At 46.7% G+C, this 16,581-nt stretch overlaps 1 long non-coding RNA gene across 2 annotated transcripts in view; it reads right to left on the bottom strand.

Annotated features, from left to right (window-relative positions):
- LOC135916189 (uncharacterized) overlaps positions 1-15,790 on the bottom strand; it is a 48,310-nt gene extending 32,520 nt beyond the window's left edge. The window contains exon 1 of one of the 2 annotated variants that reach the window (XR_010568872.2): positions 15,584-15,790. This is a non-coding gene — a long non-coding RNA (uncharacterized lncRNA). The remainder of the gene's footprint in view (positions 1-15,583) is intronic. The other variant, XR_010568871.2, reaches the window with a different exon arrangement.
- Between the last annotated feature and the right edge of the window lie 791 nt (positions 15,791-16,581).

Here is a 16,581-nt window from a genome sequence, read left to right as displayed (position 1 = left end):
TCTTCAACTGGGCGGCGATGTGTCCACTCATGACGGAGTAATCAGCCCCTGTGTCGACTAAGGCAGTGACTGTGTGGCCGTCGAGAAGCACGTCGAGGTCGGTGGTTCTTTGTCTGGCGTTGCAGTTAGGTCGTGGCGTCGGATCACGGCTGCGTCGTGTTGAACTGAAGTTGGAACGTCGCGTCGTCAAGTCGTCGTTCGTCGGTGTAGTCTTGCCTTCCTGACTTCGTCGGGACGGCGGCGTGTCGTTGTTATGTCGTCGAGATCGTTTCGTCGTCGTCTTCGTCGGCGGCGGAGGATCTTCGTCAGTTCGACGAACAGCAACCGCACCTCCATCGGTTGCTGCTTTTAGTTTTCCGGATATGGGCTCGCTGACCGGCCCCGGGCTGGGCCAGTGTATGGTCGGCGCTGCGGCGACAGGTAGCGTCCTGGTGACGGCGAACGGGATGGCCGTCGAGGGCTCCATTGAGTAGCGGCGAGGTAATCGGCGATGTCACGTGGGCGCTCTCCAAGCTGTGGACGCGGCGCGTTGACGGCGAAACCTCGCAGTCCCATCTCCCGGTACGGACATCGTCGGTAGACGTGACCCGCTTCTCCGCAGTGGTAGCAGAGCGGGCGGTGGTCAGGAGCACGCCAAATGTCCGTCTTCCTCGCGTAGGTGCGCTGGGCGACGGGTGGTCGTGCTGGCGGCGGCGGCGGCGGACGACGAAATTGCGGCGTTACAGGGCCCTGGCGTGGTCGCTGAGGAGGACCTTGACGGCGTACGACGGCGGCGTAGGTCATCGCTTCGGGTTGGGGTTGCGGTAATTGAGGTTGCACCTCCGGGACTCCAAGCGACCGCTGAACCTCATCTTTGACGATGTCAGCGATCGAGGCCACTTGAGGCTGCGACGACGGGAAGATCTTCTGAAGCTCCTCTCGTACGACTGCCCTGATAGCCTCGCGCAGGTCTTCGGAGGCCAGTGATTGAACTCCGGCATAGTTTGTAGCGTTGGTGCGGCGGTCGAATTGCCGGTTTCGCATCTCGAGTGTCTTCTCGATGCTAGTGGCCTCGCGAAGAAACTCGTAGACAGTCTTCGGTGGGTTTCGTACCATACCGGCGAAAAGTTCCTCCTTAACACCACGCATTAGTAGCCGGACTTTCTTTTCCTCGGACATTTCTGGGTCGGCGTGGCGGAATAGGCGGCTCATTTCTTCTGTAAAAATCGCGGTGGTCTCGTTGGGCAGCTGCACTCGGGTTTCCAGTAGTGCTTGGGCTCGTTCTCGGCGTACGACGCTTGTGAATGTCTTCAGGAAGCCGCTTCGGAACAGCTCCCAGGTAGTCAAGGTGGCTTCTCGGTTCTCGAACCACGTCCTGGCAGCGTCTTCCAATGCGAAGAAGACATGTCGCAGTTTGTCTTCGCTGTTCCAATTGTTAAAAGCAGCGACCCTCTCGTATGTCTCAAGCCAGCTTTCTGCGTCCTCGAACGTTGAACCGCGGAACGTCGGGGGCTCCCTGGGCTGCTGCAGCACGACGGGGGATGCTGGGGCTGCCATTGGGGTGGACTTGGTGGCGATCTTCCTGCACGTCTCAGGTAGGAGTCCGTGCTCTGGGGGCAGTCCTTGCAGCCGGCGGCTAGCTCGCTGGTCTTGGGCGACGTTGGTTTTGTCCTCGGGCTTCGGGCTTGGATCGCGGCTTTGCGGGGGCGTTCGGTACATGAACGCACAAGCACCTCCACCAGATGTCACGTGGTCGTGACGTTGAATAACACAGTAGCAGTACTGTGAACGACAACACTAACTTTTATTGGGCGAACTTGTGCCCACAAAACAGGCTACACTTATAGCGCAACGATAGCGGCGAACACGCTCGGCGATCGTCGAAAATCTGATCAGCGGGTCAAGCGCGTCGGCTTTTATACAGGAATCATAGAATGTTCCAGATTAAACGTTGGGACCCGCATGCCTTCTAAAATGTTCTACACCATTCGTGTCAAGCGATGAAATCAGATAACACAACGTTCGGCGACAACAGACAGCGGATAGAAGCATCGATAACTTTCCAGAAACTTCGGACACATGCAGGCGCGTCCCGCGCTGTGCGATATTTGTTAGGCGACAATACTTGTCGCCCGTTAAAGACAAGTACACGTGTCAATATATTAGTCAAGTGAAACTCAGATAGAAAATACAAAATTGTCTGAGAAAATAAATTAAGGGAATTAAATAGGCACAATGTGGAATATATGCACAAGAAATAAATTCAGTGGAATTCATTTACGAGCGAATTAAGCATCATAATATTTATTTGCTTCAGTACGAATGCGCTTTAGTTCACGCGCTTCACATCTCCGAGCGCACGGGTAACCTGTTTTGATAAAACCGTATTCTCTCATCTCGCTGTGAACTATAGTGTGGCCTGCCTTTTTTAAGGGACTATGTACCCCTGCTTCTCACTCGTCTTCATAGCGCCACTTCACACCTCATCACGGACTACATTAAGTTCTCTTTGAACGAAATGCGTAACGAAGGAATGACCACGAAAAGCTACTGAAATCAGCACCTTGACGGGGAAGCGGCTGCCAATTGGCTGGAGACACCAGTTTGCATAACTACCTGACAGTGTGTCCAAATATATTGCGCAACTGTACTTTCGAGATTCCCGTCTTGGGCGCGAAGGAACCCAACCAACCCATTCATTCGTTAGCCGCCGCCCTGGCTTAGCAGCTTTAGCGTACGTTATGCTGCAAAGTACGAAATCGCGGGATCAAATCGCAGCCGCGGCGGCCGTATTTCGATGGGGGCGAAATGCAAAAACGCCCGTGTTCCGTGCAATAGGGGCACGTTGAAGATACCCTGGTGGTCAAAATGAATCCGGAGTCCCCCACTACGGCGTGCCTCATAATCAAATCGTCGCTTTGGCACGTAAAACCCAAGAATTAATTCATTCATTTCATAAGTTAATTACCAGTCGTCTGAATAATGGCACACCGTTGAAAAGGCACAAAAGGATACATAACTAAATTGTTAGATAATGTCGCTATACATTAACAGGGAAAGCAAATATGCCACCCACCAAATATGCGTAACTACTGCAGAACAGGAGGGTGACGATACACTGTTAAAGGGGAAACAAACATGCTCGACGCCGTCAGCTTTTGTTTTGTTTCTTTGTGCAAGGGAATACTGACCCTTGTTAAAATGTTTCCCGCTTGTTTAGCGTTCGGCATGCCCTGCTTGTGTATACCTTAAATACGGCTTTGTTGAAGCTCACCGAGCTGCGTGGTTCGCGGGCATCCACAACGCATACCTCGCGAGCTTTGCGGAGGCCGCCGGAACAGTGTAAACAAGTCTTCGTGCTCGTTTTGCTTAACGATAGCGGCTGCGTTTTGCTTGACAAGCTCATACTCGGCCGCAAATAGGCGCCCGCCTGTTCTGCCCATCATCGTGGTTGGTACGTGAAGCTGACTTTCCTGATTTCTTAACAACTCTCTGCGCATTTATTTCGTCTCCGTCGCAGGCAGCCAGCGTAGAAAAAAGAAAAAGCAAACCACAGCAACGATAAAAAAAATGATGGATTCTACGTGCATGTGTAGTAATCTGTGATGAGTGAAGCCTTCTTTAGCGTTCAGGAAAATGTTAAAGCGTCTCGATTTCATGCATGACGTCAACTTCGCGCACATTTTCTTGTTCATTTATTTTTCTAGCTTTCTCTTTAATTGAATTATGAGCTTTTACGTGCCAAAACGACTTTTTGATTATGAGGCACGCCGTAGTGGGGGGACTCCGAATCAATTTTGATCTTTAACATGCCACCAGTGCAAGGGACATGGGCGCTTTTACCCGCCGTGGTTGCTCAGTGGCTATGGTGTTGGGCTGCTGAGCACGAGGTCGCGGGATCAAATCCCGGCCGCGGCGGCCGCATTTCGATGGGGGCTAAATGCGAAAACACCCGTGTGCTTAGATTTAGGTGCACGTTAAAGAACCCCAGGTGGTCAAAATTTCCGGAGTCCTCCACTACGGCGTGCCTCATAATCAGAAAGTGGTTTTGGCACGTAAAACCCCAAATATTATTATTATTATGGGCGCTTTTGCATTTCGTCCCCATAGAAATGCGGCCGCCGTGGCGAAGGTACGATCCCGCGACCTCGTGCTTAGCAGCGCAGCACCGTAGCCCCTAAGCCACCATGGCGGGTTCTCCACTTCTCTTTTCACTTATATTTCAGTATTGTGCAGCCGCCTTTAATTTTCTGCAGCCGACTTGCTCACTTCTCGTCTATTGTTCTGTGGGACTGGCCAAGAATCGCTACATACCCAGTGGCACATGTTTATATTTGCCCATAACCAGTGTCCCAAGTTGTGTGTTCGGAGCCCATGTACTCTGTGCCACATACTCAACGGCGCATACCCAGTGTTGTCTTACTCTACTCGGCGAGACAGCAGTAGCCAATACCCGCAAAGTGGGGGAAGATGGAAAGGAAGCTTGGATTTAAGAGGAAGATGTAAACAACGATTGTCTTTTCTTTTATTGTTCCTGTGGTTTGTGTCCTTTCTGCTCTAATTGTTTGCGATTGATTCACACTTCCAGCTTACCCAGATCATAACCGTGTTCACCTCCACTAGAAAAAGAGTTTGTTTGTTTGCTTGCTTGCTCGTTTACCCCCTGTTGAAGGGTATTTAAATTTTGCATATCCTTATTTTCTTGTCTTCTCTTTTTTTACACTGATCTGGTAATTTCTTTTCCAATGGAATCATCGTGCCACTTTGTTTGTCTGACTGACATATAAGTGAACATAGGTTTTTTTTATTACGATAGCAATTGTTGGGACAATCCAGTCGAATTTCTGTCATCGCCATCTCCATGATGTTCCGTATAAAGTTCAACTACGATTATAGAGAGCATGGTGTGACAGGTTACAGCCGGGTGGGTGTTTCGTGTGCTCAGTTTCATCCCTTCTCTTACGCTGTCCTTGTTGCTGCCTAGAACACGGGACGTGCACTGCACAGTGCTTGGCGAGAAAAGCCAGTATGTCTTTTTGCAAGAACTGAAGGCCCGACAATGACAGGGCCAAGAAAGCACCGTACGCAATTACACGGCCCGTGTGTGCGTGCGTGCGTGCGCGCGCGCGCGCGTGTGTGTGTGTGTGTGTGTGTGTGTGTGTGTGTTTGTGTGTGTGTGTTTGTGTGTGTGTGTGTGTGTGTGTGTTTGTGTGTGTGTGTGTTTGTGTGTGTGTGTGTGTGTGTGTGTGTGTGTGTGTGTGTGTGTGTGTGTGTGTGTGTGTGTGTGTGTGTGTGTGTGTGTGTGTGTGTGTGTGTGTGTGTGTGTGTGTGTGTGTGTGTGTGTGTGTGTGTGTGTGTGTGTTCCGCGTTTTACAGCGAAGCTGTTAGCCTCTAGTTGGTCCAGATTTTTCGGGGCGTGCTCACCCACAAACAAACGACAGCTGGAAGGTTTCGTGTTAGAGTTTCCGCGTAACAGAATTATGTTTTCTCGTATATTCGAATAACAATACGGAGCTGTGATTTCTGCAGCTTGCGTGTAAGTCGTGAACTACGAATTTTCTGACTAAATCTACTATTAACCATTCATTTATAGTTCAGTAGTGCACTAGCGCTTGGCGAAAAGGCCTAGAAGAATGAGGATGTATGCTGCACTTTCGCATACGAGCGTGCGCGCGTGATCTACGTCGCTTGCGGTGGTGGTGCTTGTGCAACGTCGGCAGAAGCTTCGCTGTACATCCACTTTCACCGGGTGGAATTGAGCCGGAGTTTCTTTCATGTTATGGTCGTTATCGCGGGTTTTCTTCTTCTTTTTTTTTATTGATATGATATAAGGAGATGTTGGCGCGCAATTTAAGGCGCCGGCTACTCCTTTTCTCTTGGGTGGTTCCGTCATACATCATTCAGGGTTCACGGTTACATATCAAATAATCATTTCACACAAGCACGAGGACTTATAAAGCAACGTTTCCACAGGAAGACTATGGCAAATGTCTCCACACCTAGGTAGTCGAAAGTCTCAAAAGTAGAAACGATACTGTCGCCTAATAACACATTTTCTAGTCAGCGGGTCAGCGGGTACATACAATATACATGGCAAATGTCTCCACACTTATGTAGTCGAAAGTCTCAAAAGTACAAACGATACTGTTGCCTAATAACACTTGCCTAATAATAAATATATTAGCACATACAGTCACAACAAAGCAGTCAACATAACATAATTCCCAAACAGATGGATATATAGAGTCACGTTGAAATGAACAGAACAATGAAAGCACTAATAGCGTCCAGCGATGCCGCTGTCTTCAAAGAAAGTCTTTAGTGCTTTTAAAGCGCTCTTCTGCAAGGCCGTTGTTGGCCAAGGGCCCAAAAGTTTCCTTAAACTGAAAGGTCTGCGGTCTAATTTACTTAGCGCTGATTTAAGTCGGCATCTTGGTGTATCGTGATGTGGGCAATCTAGAAGGAGGTGATATATATCTTCATCTACAAATCCGCAATCACATTCGGGGGTTTCCGCTCGCCCAATTCTGTGTAAGAAATGCTTTGTGTAGGCAGTGCCTAGCCTTAATCGATGAATAAGCGTTTCCATAGTTCTATCTAATGACAATGAAAATTTGAATTCAATAAATGGATCAATATGATATAAGTCAGAGCTCTTAGAATTCTGGTCAAACCAAGTGTTCCTAGACATGTTGAAAGACGTTGTCCTTATAATGCAGCGTAATTCATTCTTTGATGTTGGGAGTGGAGCCGTATCATCTTACAGGTGCGCTTGTCGTGCTGCTTCATCGGCTGCTGTGTTGCCAGGAATGTTGCAATGCCCTGGTATCCACTGGAATGCTATTGCATGTTTTGCTTCGCTTGCCTTTGTGAGGTATTTAAGTGTTTCATATATTATACTGTCGCTGAATGTTTTCCCCTTTGTGCTGCAGAGTGATGTTAGAGCCGCCTGTGAATCGCTGAAAATTACCCATTTTTGCGCTTCTGTTGCTGACAATATAAATTTTAGCGCACATAGGATTGCGAACAGTTCAGCCGTTGTGGACGAAGTCGCACGAGATAACCTAAATGATTCTTGTTTGTTGAGGTGCGGTATAATGAATGATGAAGTTGAAGAGGTTGCTGTACTGGAGCCATCTGTATAGACGTGTGTGTATCCTGAATACCGCATATATATCTGGTATAGTGCTAGTTGTTGAGCAGCTTGAATGAACATGTCTCTTTTGCTGAATATCCCTTCTACTGACAATTCAATTTTTGGAACTGTAAGCAGCCATGGAGGATATTCGATGTCTGAGTTCCAAAATTCATTTTCTGGCAATATGTGAAGATTTTTTTGAATTTCTATATGAACATAACTTCTATCTCGTTTCATTATGTCTAGAGCCAATGGGTGGTTTTTATGCTGGGTTTGAAGGCGGAAATAATGCCGGTATGTTTCTGTAGTTCGCATAACTGGAAATGGTGATTGGCGAGCCTCAGCTATTACAAGAGAACTCGAAGTCGCTCGTGGAACTCCTAGACATAGGCGTAGTCCTCTAGCTAAAAGTCTTTGAAGTCTCTCTTCTGACGTGTGGGAAAGTCCGTGTAAGATGGGCGCGGAATATGCAATTTTTTGTCGTATTAACGCATTGTAAACAGTCAGCATGGACGATACTGATCCGCCCCATGATGTGCCTGCAAGTCTGCGAAGTACAGTCACTATGGCATTGACCTCGTTTTCGAGTTTCTTTAAGTGGGGTGCCCAGGATAGCTGCCTATCAAGTATTATGCCAAGAAATCGATGCTGTGTGACAATCATTAGAGGGTGTCCTTCCAGATTAAGAGTGAAATTTTTTAACACCCTCCGAGTGAAGGGCAATACAGCAGCCTTTGCATGTGATAGTACCATTCCTCTTTCTCTCAAAAATTGGTTGATGATATTTATGCCTTCTTGCAGTGCCATCTGGAGTAGTGGAGCTTTAGACCCAGATGTCCAAATACACACATCATCTGCATACAGTGAAAACTTTAACTGTGATGGCAGTCTTCGCGTTAAATCAGCCATGACGCAGTTAAAAAGGAAGGGGCTGAGTACGCTTCCCTGTGGTACTCCCTGTTTGACAATATGTTCAGCACTCTTGCCTTCACCCGTCTGAACAAATATTTTCCGACCTGATAAAAATTCAGAAATCCATCGCAAGGACCTGCCAGACAGACCAAGTTCCAACATGCTTAGCAGAACATGAACGTGACTAACGGTGTCAAATGCCCTCTTGATGTCTAGGAATACTGCTATCGTCATGTTTCCACGTGCACGCTCGTGCTCCACACAGGTTACTATATCTAATATTGCATCCATTGTGCATCTACGTTTTCTAAAACCTACTAAGTAGTTGGACAGCACCTTCGTTTCATTACACCACCATTGAAGTCGCGCGTCAATCATTTTCTCCATTACTTTGCATAAACAACTTGTCAAACTAACGGCGCGGAAGGATTCAAGGCACAAGGGCGTCTTACCAGGTTTTAAAATTGGTATGATTCGAGCGACTTTCCAAGAGTCAGGTACAGTTTCCTCTATCTATAAGTTATTATAGATGTCTAAGAGCGCATTTGTACCTGTCGGTCCGAGGTTTCTTAGCATATTGTACGTAATGCCGTCCGGCCCAGCAGCGGACTTTTGGCGACATGATGCAATTGCACATTGGAGCTCGTTTAATGTGAAAGTGTGATGTAATTGAGGATGTTGGGCCCAGTAGCAAGCCGTAATTTTTCGCTTAGCCAGCTCTACTGAAATATCAAATTCTGCACATTGTGATGAAAAGGCAGATCTGGAAATTAGCTCACAAAATTCATCTGCAACTATTATTTCATACGTGTCCCGGGCTACAGCGAGAGCACGAAATGGGAAGCTTTGTGTTAAAGGTCCGCTTAAAGAACGAATTACTAGAAAAATTCGTGGGACAGCCGTGTGAGGAGACAGCGTGCCGCAGAAATCGCGCCAGCGCCGTTTGCCTAAGCTTTCCATTCGTCTGCGCATTACATTGTGTATTTTCTGAGCGTTTCTGTATGCTTCTAAACTTCCGCTCCGTCGGTAAGCTCTTTCGGATCGGCGTCGGATGGCTCTTAGGTGTTCATATTCTCCGTCAACTGCAGCATAGTCTTTTGGTATTGGGACCTTCTTTGTGCATATGTTCATATTATCCTGCAAAAATTCTGTAAATTTTTCCACTGTTGCATGTTGGTTAATTTGATCCGTTAGGCGGTATCGAAAAGCTTGCCAGTTGGTTAGTCTGCTGTAACGCCTGATATCATAGTGCATGCTAGGGTGGTTAACAAGAATGGGAAAATGATCACTTCCGCGCGTTTCCATATCTGTTGTCCATCCCACACCATTCACTAGATCATGTGAACACAGGGTAACATCTATGCAGCTTGAGTAATTATATCCACGAAGGAATGTTGGCGACCCATCGTTTAAAACAGTCAAGTTGCATTTATCTATGGCGCATTCAATAACATTACCCCGTGCATCACAGTGATCACTGCCCCAGATGATGTTGTGTGCGTTGAAGTCGCCACATATAAATACATTAGAATGAGCTATTTTGAATATATCCACTAGCGCTTCTACTGAAATCCGGTTTGAAGGTTGTAGATATAGATTGATCACTGTTATACAGAGCTTGCCAAAGGATACTTTACATGCGATGAATTCCGGGAAGTCTGAATCACTGGACTGAATTTGATAAGATGGTAGGTCCTTTCTGACGCACAGGAGCACTCTGCTAACAGCACCTTGACGAGAAGGCTTATATATCACATAATTCGAGAGGCGAAAGTCGTCAGTGATTCCCGCCTCTTGAATGCAAAGTATTGGGAAGTTGTATTGCACAAGCAGTTTACGAAAGTCAGCGCACTTTCTTCGAAGACTGTTGGCATTCCACTGAAATATGGATACATTTTTGTAGCGGTTATTCATGTAGTGCCTGCCGCAGTTTCGGCCCGGATTGTTGACACAATAGGGCTTCTAGAGGCAACAAGGCTTTTACTTCTGGTAGGTTGTTTGCTTCCGGCAAAGCAGATAGGATTGCCTTAAGAGCTGCGAAAAGCATTGGCAAAATCAGTTGTGTCACCGATGCTGTAGTATGTTCGCTATTAGCTGGTGTTACTTCTGCAGTAGATGAGTGAGGTCGCTGAGAGAAATGTGTGGTAGTACAGGAGCTTTCTTGTGTATTACTTTCTGCCTGTTGTCCTCTGGGTTTCCGTAGTACTGATGCATAGGACTGGGCGCTTGACTGTGATCCTCTTGATTGGTCTCTTGATTGCACTGTTGGTTGTTCTCTAGAGGAGGGATATCTTGTTGGTGCTCTTGGCTGTGGTGGTTCCGGTGCCCGCTGAGGTGGGTGATCTGGCACTGGATGAACAATCTCGAGGTTTGGCGCGGGTTCATTGCGTCGCGGTTGTCTTCCATGAATTAGTTCGTGTCGACGCATTTGCGCCGCTGCTTTTTTCTGTGGGCAGCCTGAGAAGGAGGCGGCATGGTTCCCCGCACAGTTCGCACATTTAGGTTGGAGAAGTGACTTGCACTGCTTGTGGTCATGGTCTTCTGAGCAGATTTTGCATCTACGTGTGCTACGGCAGGTTTTCGCCATGTGCCCGAATCTCTGGCAATTATAGCAGCGAAGTGCGGGTCCTAGGTATTCCTCAACAGGGTGACTGGTGAAACCCAAGTAAATTCTTCCAGGAAGAGGCCGGTCGTCTCTGAAAGTCAGGATTACCGTGTGAAGTGGATATGACTTCACTGCTCCATCTTCTTGGCGGGAATACCTTATCTGTCTGCGTGCCGATATAACTCTTGCGTCTTTCAAGAAGTCTAGGAGTTGATCGTCTGTGTACTGCAGAGGCACATGTTTTATTTTCCCAACGTTTCGCGTGTACGACTCTGGGATGAATGGCTTGACTTCCAGGCCACCTACACTTGAGAGCATCAAAAGGCGTTTCGCCGATGCTAAGGAAGCAACGCTAACACTGAAACTTCCATCTCTGGTCGTCCTGAAAGACTGTACTTTCTCTTTGGCAGCAGAAACTATTTCGGCAGACACTCGGTTTGGATTTACTTGCCAAAAAGTAGTACCTTCATTTGTTGGGCGAAAGACAACCGGAATGCCTTCGGCTCGCTTTTTCTTATACGTGACCACAGTAAATGGTGCATCTTCACCCATATCTTCTTCATCACTTAGCTCATAAGTCGATGTTCTATCATCGTACTTGCCGTCTTCTAGGCGAGGTTTCTTGGTCTCGGCTTCACCATCAGTCATCATTCCTGAATTCGCTGAAGTTGATTCTGAGTTGGGGAGAACCAAACGTGCCGGCTTTATGAAGTTTTGTGACGCTTTCAAGGCTCCAGGCTGTTCATTACGGCCTGTAGCGTCATTCATATGGCTTGTTACGTTTGGACGAGCATAAGGCTCGTGACGATGTTCTCGGCTTCCGACCACCGTAGCGGCGGGGTAACAGACAGGTCTTCAAAAAAGAAATGTCGTACCTGTAAGGCGCCTGGCTCGTCGAATCTTCACCCGATGTCTTGTTAATCAATCGGTTTTCTTCTTAAAGCACGTTGACCCAACTGGCCAATATTAAATTTAAGTTGAAAAGAGCATACGTTGGGAGTGTTGGTAGTTCGTACCAACACGTGTACCAACGTACATTCGATGTTTTTTCAAAAACAATTTTTAAGGTATTTTCTTAGCAAACGTTATTACACGGTGTATTGAATGTGCAGTTGGTTGGACCGTCGGTTTTAGAAAAGGGAGGACTAAATTTCAGACCTTTGAACGCACGTATAGTTAAATTTAGTACGCAGACTATCAGCTGTAAAGTAGGCTTCTCCTTGCAAAGCCTGTTATAGCAGAGAAGCACGCTTTGACGACATAATCTTTTGGGAAGCTGTGCACTTATGGACTAATCTTGAATCGCATAACAAGCACTAACACAAGCTGGAACTTTAATAGAACTATACTGGCTGTGGATAAAGGCACACCGTTGTTCATAGGCACATGAACCTCTTTTGCCGGCTCCTGGTGTAGTTTGTCTTCGACCGTTAGTGACAACTTATGTTACACTGAAATGTTGAACGGACTGTTTTGTGTGTGTGTGTGTGTGTGTGTGTGTGTGTGTGTGTGTGTGTGTGTGTGTGTGTGTGTGTGTGTGCGTGTGCGTGTGTGTGCGTGCGTGTGTATGTGTGCGTGTATGTGTGTGTGTGTGTGTGTGTGTGTGTGTGTGTGTGTGTGTGTGCGTGTCTGTCTGTGATTTGTTTCTAAATGTGGTGCAAGAATGACATGTGGGGTCGTTCGACGGTGAAGCAGTGAAAAATTTAAATCAGTCTGTGTACCGTCACGCGACCAAAAGTCCGCGCAAGGAGAGTTACTTTGCTTGGATACAATATTGTATTACCTGAAATTGTGTTTTACGCGCTTCTGCTAACTTCTCTTTGTGCGAGAGAGCAATTTCCTTTCTGTTTCCAGATAGCGCGGCGCCACTTTGTGCGAACGAACGGAGTCATGGCGAACTCAGTGGTGCGTCGATGCATGACTTACGATGTTGCCTTCTTGTCCGGTAATCGGTGTTGTCGGCGTTCGTACACAGTTTTAAGAAGAGACCACGCAGATCGAATTATTGTTTTCAAAATTTCTGCTCGCTTTCCAGAGAAACCACTGCACGTTTAGACACTTCCAATGGTAGGCTTTCTTATTTTTTTATTTTTGCGCTACAAAATGGGGTGTCCTTTAAGAACGGTAGACAGTCCGTTTAAAGGATAAGTAGCCATCTGCTTTGCTTATTGGCAGTTGGCTATATGGCACGGCAGCTTATAGCTCATCGCGCAACAGACGATCGCCTTAAGTTTCGGCTATGCTTATGAAGCGAATCTGCCTGACGGGTTGGAGAAGTGTTACCGTAGGACACACCGTGGGTTAATATCGATCCTTAATAAAGAAAGTATGTGCCAGCTTGACAGCCATTGCGACCTTTAGTCCAAATTGTACTGTTACACAGGTCACCAAGAACAGATCTAGCAACCATTCGCCGCTTACAACGGGGATTATCATCATATCCTAACACAACCTAGTCTTAACCTAACTACCTAGTAACCGCGCCTTATTTATTTATTTATTTATTTATTTATTTATTTATTTATTTATTTATTTATTTATTTATTTAATACTGCAAACGTTTCACAGTTTCATGCATGAATGAGCATACAAGGGGTACAAAAGAAAATTTCCAAGTAAGTAAACGACCGAGTAATTAAATGATCCCGATGATTTTATTATCTGGTTTGCTCAGGAAGCAGCGAAAAACGCAGCACAGAAAAACGCTTCCTTCTGTTGGAAGTTACGACCGTACGAAGTAAACAGGTACTGAAACCAATGAAGCCATTGGTTTCATTGCCAGTTTGGTTCATACGGTCGCAGGCAGCAAAAATCGAGCTCATCGGTTACCCAATCCTTGTCGCTTTGTTAACAGCGAATTTTTACGCTGCTGCTTTAATGCCAACAGAACCTTACAACGGTACTTGTGTGGGAGCGAACGCGGGGAAAACTTCAACATATCTATCTTATCAACCACAGCGGCTGAAAAAAAAGGTTAACAAAAGAAACACGCTGAAGAAAACTATTTCACAAAAGGAACAAAAGTAACAAGAGAAAGAAAGACAATTACAAGGTGTAAGTGCTAAATCAAAACAAAAAAAGTCCAGGATGGCATACCAAGATATCATTATGCAATAGATGAACTCACCGCATTGCTTGTCCGCAGTGCATGTTCGTATCAGAATTTTAAGAGTTGTGCTTTTTGAAGCAATCGTTATTATTTCACCGAAGAAGTTATTGCGTCCTGCCTTCTACAGTTTTCAGGACAGCAACTTTATGTTTTAGCAAACACTTTTTCGTTGTTTCTGTTCCTGCGACTTCCCTGTTCTTTTTCGGCCGCACATTCGCTTCGCGAACTAATGCATGGCACAGGATTGTATACTGCATAGTATACTATACCGTATAGGCTAGACTGTATAGTTATACTGTATACAGTATGGTATACTGTACTGTATAGACTAGACTGTATAGGCTGCTGCTTTAATGAACAGCATTCGTTGCATCCCTATTCTTGTGATCGTTATCATCCCTTCCTCTTTCGTTCCATTTTCCCATTGCCCCAGCGCATTGTAGAAAGTTAGAACGCATAAGCTCAGGCCGATCTCACGGCCTTTCTACAAATAAAATCCTCTCTCTCTCTCTCTTGCGTGCTCGAGCAAACCGAGTGCATGCGGCTTTCAAGAGCTTGTTGATATTTTCTTCGCTTTTGATTACTTTAATATAACGATATTCCCCTTTTAGCGTAGTTTATGTGGCTGAGCTGTCGGTTGTAGCCCTGGCGGGAGTCGAACCGGGACGTTAGGATACTGTGACGCGGACACGCCGTTAAACAATGTCGCGCGCAGACGCAGAACAACTTATGTTGCACCGGAAATATTTCCATCTCCCATTGGCACTTCTTTTTTGCTTTATATCAACATCATCGAAAGGAATCGATCGAGTTACAAACGGAAGTATTTAAATATTTAGGTGTTTCCTATAACGTACCATATATACTTGTACGGAGCTATTTGATGTCACCGTTTCCCATGTGGCAAACAATTCGGTTGTAATGGTAATAAAATGTATACAACGCACGGAACATGTACTAATAAAGTGCGCGGTATTAACAGGGCGCATCATGAACGTTGATCATTATGATAATTATATTATGAATGTCGGCACAGACCACCATCGCTTCAGATTCCAAACCAAGAAAAGATATATAGCAGTACCTCGAGGAGACATGGGCGCGCTCTTTAGCGGTTGACTTATTGGCGAATAACAAGCGGAAACGGTGTTTTTTTTTCTTCTTTTTGTTTGTTTTCAAGAGTTCGCACAAGTTGAAACCGTGCTGAATTCGCCCGTTGTTAATGTACTTTTGAGAGTGCGCTACGATGTTATCCGCAATTGATAAAGATCCCTCTAACCCTCAAACGCTCGTGTAGGTAATAACGTTTTCACTTCATTCAAACGCATCTAACGCTTATGGGAATAGGTGCTTCCGCACAGTAGTACGGGTAAGCTTAGTGCTCTTCTTCTACAAGTCAAGCTTTATGAAATGGTTGATTATATTACACCCGTTTAGTAGTTGCGGCCACTCTTCTGGCCACGTAGTTACTCTTATCGCAACGGGGACCAAAAGTAGTCAATCCTTAAAAAAAAAAAAAAACATGCGCTGTCAGAACTGGAAGAAATGCAAGTGCACATTGAGGCCTCTTCTAAAATACTAAACTTCCCAGATATCGCCAGAGGTATGTACGCGCCTCTATTAAAGGCCTACACTGAGAAACATTTTCGCAGCATTATTTCCCGCTAAATATAAGTTCACGCGGATTTGGTTCTCGAGTGTGCTTAGGGAACGACAGAAAGTGATCTTTCTTTAAAAAATAAGAAAAGAAGTTTGGTTGCAATGATCTCTATAAATTTCAAAGCCGCAGACATTTAAGAGCTAGATAACGGAAACGTGAAAACAAGTTGTCGAAACTCACTCCCGTGTAGAGTACCCATAAGATTAGCAGCAGGACGATGAGGACGGCGTAGTTTACGAACAGGCTTCTCGCTTCTCGGTCCATCGTGCGGCCTGCGTAGCTCCTCTGGCTGCTTCCGCGTGTCCCTGCGCAGTGGCGAGCTAGAAGTGCTTTGTTGTCTCGATCCGGGTGGCGCTCCCCGCTAACTTCTGTGTTTGTGTCGTTGCGGAAAAAAAAAAAACTTGCCGTGTGTTGTCGTCGACAGTCCTTCATCCCTCTCGCCTCGTCCCCCCCTCTCCCACCCTCTCGTCACCGTGCGCCCCTGGCTTCACCACCGGTAGCCAGCGGATTACGCCGAGGATGTTCCTGGCACCGAACCATTGCCGCAAGCACCATTTAACACCGCCATGGCCAGAACTTTCCCCCTCTTGCTTCTCTCTTTCCCCCGGCAAACACACGCGCAAATACCGCTACAACCTCCTCCTACACTTGCGTGCAAATTCTTCTTTATTCTGTCTTTTGCTTCTGTTCTTGTTGTTCTGCCAGGATCGTGCCTCCGTTCGCTACTTCCCCCGTGTTTCTTCTTCCCCTTCTCTTCTCTCCGTTTCTTCTTTCGTTGGAAAGGCTAGGGAAATGCCGCTCTCTCGCTCGCTCCCAGTTTATTCTGGATACATTCAGCGTGACCTTAATTCGTGGCGCCTCTGGCCGCGCGCGCGGCTTGGCTCCCCCGTCGCTTTCGCGTTTTTCGTTCTATTAGCATCGCCCCTCCCCCTGGTTTGCTCCGTCACCCGCCTTCCCCCCTTTCAGTCAACCCGTGCCGGCTTTCCCCGCTCTCTTCCCTTGCCGCCGACGTCGCTGTCGTCACAATGTCGCGCATGCCGTGCTCCTAACAACGCCTCGTGACGAATGCTTGCTCGCGGGGTCCCGCACGGGCCTCGTTATCCACAACAATGCGACTGCACCGCGTGGATGAAGTTACGTAAGAACTGGGTCCTGGTTGAAGGAAGGGAAAACAAAGG

The sequence above is a fragment of the Dermacentor albipictus genome, chromosome 9 (assembly GCF_038994185.2).
Source record: "Dermacentor albipictus isolate Rhodes 1998 colony chromosome 9, USDA_Dalb.pri_finalv2, whole genome shotgun sequence".
NCBI lineage: Eukaryota > Metazoa > Arthropoda > Arachnida > Ixodida > Ixodidae > Dermacentor > Dermacentor albipictus.
The sequence above is the reverse complement of the archived record's forward strand: the minus strand, read 5'-3'. Positions and strand labels throughout refer to the sequence as shown.